The sequence below is a fragment of the Psammomys obesus genome, unplaced genomic scaffold, assembly GCF_907164565.1.
Source record: "Psammomys obesus unplaced genomic scaffold, mPsaObe1.curated_primary_1811, whole genome shotgun sequence".
Classification (NCBI taxonomy): domain Eukaryota; kingdom Metazoa; phylum Chordata; class Mammalia; order Rodentia; family Muridae; genus Psammomys; species Psammomys obesus.
Window position 1 is genome coordinate 1,763,239 of NW_026596147.1, and position 3,751 is coordinate 1,766,989.

At 48.1% G+C, this 3,751-nt stretch overlaps 1 protein-coding gene across 4 annotated transcripts in view; it reads left to right on the forward strand.

Moving 5' to 3' along the window:
• Positions 1–2,672: 2,672 nt before the first annotated feature.
• Positions 2,673–3,751, forward strand: part of Slc7a2 (solute carrier family 7 member 2) — a 58,326-nt gene continuing 57,247 nt past the window's right edge. For 2 of the 4 annotated variants that reach the window (XM_055593677.1, XM_055593681.1), the window contains exon 1: positions 2,673–2,841. The gene's annotated coding sequence lies outside the window, so the exon portion shown is untranslated. Of the gene's footprint in view, positions 2,842–3,161; positions 3,350–3,398; positions 3,493–3,751 lie in introns of those variants that run through there. The other 2 variants (XM_055593680.1, XM_055593678.1) reach the window with 2 other exon arrangements.

Here is a 3,751-nt window from a genome sequence, read left to right on the forward strand (position 1 = left end):
ATTCCTCTCAAAAAATGAGTAAACTGTACTCTCTCACTCCTAAGGGGAAAATTTTACAGATGTTATCTTGTTTTCAATGTTTTTCTCAAAATCCTGTTTTATTTTCTTATGTCTGTCATACTCCATAATAGAGTCTAATACTAGGTCTGTGGATCCCATTCTTTCCACGGACACCCATCTTTTGAAAGTTGAGAAATAACCAAACATATAATGTAAGGCTCAAGGTTAATAATTTCAAACAGGAAATGTGTCAGTTTATATATGACACGAAAATTGAGTTTGTCAAACTTCCTAGACATTTGTTGTAAAAGACGTGTTTACTTTTTATTTTTGTCTCACAGAGAAGTAGGTCTTATTAGTCCCATGTAGACACAGTGCATTCATGCTTCAGAAAATATCAAAGTCACATTGACTCTATCACTGGTATTCTGTCAAAATTGACAGTTTCTAGATAATAGATCACTTTATCCCAACTCATTGTATTGCGGCTTAATCACTGATTAAGTATACATTTGAACATCATAAAGAACCTAAGTAAAATATATGCATCCATATATTTATATATTATATATACCCATACATTATCTTCATCCATATATTCATCAATGACATCTTAAATTTTAAAATAGAAAGTTCATTAGTAGAAATGGAGGTGACAGTCTAGTGGCTCAAAGACTGTAAATAATTTGTGGTAATTATCCCAACACTTGGGGTCAAGATCATCTTTGGCTATGTAATGAGTTCTAGGCCAGTCTGGATTACCTGAGACCCAGCTTTAAAATTAAAAGTGCATCAGGCAAGATAATAGAAAGAGTCTGCTTAGGGGCACTCTAAGGAGGCTTCGGTCGCCAAAGGAGGGGCTCTTCTCAGGCAATCAGGCAGTATTTCAATGTTCTAGCACCTTGACTATTTGGGTTTTACCTGGTGGGATACATGTAATGCTCCTATCTAGACGGATAGAAAAAAATTATTATTTTACTGAGAAATAAGTTTGCAGTAAGAGTTGGTTTTATTTTCCGGGGACTATCTGTACAAAAAAGCACGGGTTACTAAGGGTCAAACTGCTGAAGGTCCGAGTCTTCATTTTAAAGAGTGGAATTCTCTAGGGTCATTTCGTAAGACCCTACGATAGATTGCATCCAGGGCTTGTTAGGGCCAGCTCTTCCTGATGGAATGCAGCAGTAGCCTTGCTCTGATCCAACTTAACGTTGAATAAAAAAATCAACCTTGTTCTGAGGTTAAAATAACTCGGCGTGACCGTACATTGCAGAATGATAGCTACAAAACCTTTACTTAAAAAAAAAAAATCTGCGTGATTTTTATTTATTTATTTATTTATTTATTTATTTATTTGACATTTATTTTGGGGGAGTTGTTTTGTTTTGCTTTTTGAGAAAGGGTTTCTCTGTGTAGCCTTGGCTGTCCTGGACTCACTCTGTAGACCAGGCTGGCTTCCAAGTCAGAGGGATCTGCCTGCCTCTGTCTCCGGGAGGGCTGGGATTACAGGCATGCGCCATTGTCCTTATAAAATCAGTGAAGCGTCTTGGGTCTTGAGAAGTGTGCAGCTGAGCTTGAGTGGGCATTCGCTGTCAGTGTCCACGTGTACCAGTGCGCTCGGCGTTCTTAATGACAGTTTGTATGGAAAACCTGTGATAAAACGGAAGAGGTGTATGCCGATGGCCTTTATTGATTAGTTCATTTACTCTACCAGTTCCCTGGTAGTTGCTATGCTCTATAGATCTGAACTCTTCCGTGAGAACCATGGATAACTTCTTTGGATACACAGCGTCTGCAGATGGTGGCGGAAACTGTGTGCGCGCACGGTTTCTGGAGTTAAACCCTCACTATTCCGTAGATCGATCCCCCCCCCCTCTCTCTCTCTTGGAAAGTGTACCAGTAGGAGTTGAATGAAGAGCCCTTTTCCACAATATGAAGCCGAAGAAGTTAGCCCTTTCTACCAAGCAGTAACAGCATACAATAATGTTCAGTTCTGGGACAATGTTCTGCTTCATTTTGCGTTAAAATCAAAAGTTTCACATTGTAACTTTAATCTTATCAGAGACTCGTAAAGTAAGCAAAAGCTCGGAATCAGAAGCCTTGATTGTGTAACTTCTGTTTTTGCTGGCTTAGAAATACCAAGTATCGTTTTCTTAAAAAACCATCTCCAAAGAACCTGCCTGCCTTGCCTATTCACAAGTCTGGAGTCTTCAAGTTTGGGGTTCATTAGAGGAAGTGGTACTATTTGAAAAAGTACACCCCTCTGGGCTGCTGGTTTATTATCATCATATGCTATTATTTTTATGTTTCTAATTCTCAAAGCGAGAGAGAGAGAATCCTCCTTAGGACAGAGAAAATCTTGCTTAGGAGAAACCTCAGAAACGGCCCCCTGAAATTGAGTTCTGCCAGGGAAAAGGGGGCATTTTCCCCCTGCCAAGCCCTGCGTCTCAGACCCAAACCCACCCAGCCAGCGGGCTGGCGCATAACCACGTGCGCGCGCGCCCTGGCCCTGCCCACCCAGAGGCGCGGAGCTGGACACCGCCTGGCTGGAGCCCTGGAGGAGGCCGGGACAAGCTCTCCCGGTCGGGGTCGCGACGAACGCGAGGGAGGGGCGGAGAGGCCCCGCCCCTCGCCCCGCCCCGCCCCGCCCTCCCTACTCGGAGGAACTCCCACGTGCCCAGCCCGCCTTCCGCAGCTCGGCGGCCCGGAGCGTGTGCGTGCGCGGACCTGGAAGGCGGCGGCCGCTCCCATAGCCTTCCCGAGCCTGGGATCCGCTGCGCGCTGCAGCCGCTCGCCCGCCCGTCCCGGTCCTTGTCCCTGTCGCGCGGCCAGGGCGCTGCCCCAGTAAGTTGCTGAGTGTGCGAGGGGGCCGAAGGGGAAGCGGTGGGGCGCGGGCGTCCAGGCCGAGTCCATCTGCGCGCAGCTGCCCCGGAGGCCGCGCTCCAGCGACGGGAGAGCGCAGCGTTGGGGGCCCCCCGGGGGACCAGGGACCGCGGCTTCAGACCCGCGTCCTCCAGGCTGCGCCCTGGGCCGCCCCTCTGCAACTCCGGTCCGTCCCGGGTCTCGCCGGCTGGCTCTCACTCCAGGCGTGCAGATCCGCAGCGGCCACGCGGGCTGCTGGGCTGGAGGTGGTGCCCAACCCTGGGACTCCGCGAGCGAGCGTTCCTAGTCACTTTAGTTGCGGGGAGGGGGGAAGAGGGCTAGGTATCTCTCTCCGGGAGGCCAGCCTACCTCCACACCCTGCGCGCGGAGGGGTCGCCCGTCACAGTTTTTGGATTCTTGGTTAAAATTTGAAACAAGGCTTGGATCTCTGGGAAGCCTTTTCCCATCTGCTCTGGATTTGGTACGGCAGGTAAAATGACTCATTGGGCGTGGGGGCGGGGGTTCTCTGTCGGTGTTTTAAAGTAAACGGTTGCCCTATTAAGCGCTTGGGTTGTCCTGTGCCTCTTAAGGCCCTTTCGCGACGCCTTCAGCCTTGATTTACCTTAAGTTTCGGTAAGTTGGTTCGACTAGGCTGTGCCACCCTCTGTTGTCGCATATACGCAGTGTGCGGTGAAAGGTAATCCTTGAGTTACTTTAAAGACATATGCTCAACAAGAGTCGAGCCGCCGTGGGTGGCTCTCACAGCGGGAATTGCCTAAATGCCAGAAGTAAAAGTTAGTTCGATTCGAACTTTTAACTATGGAAAACTGTCTTCAGAGATCCTTAGATCATGACTCCTTTGGGACTAAAGGATGTGGATCCCTTCTTTGCT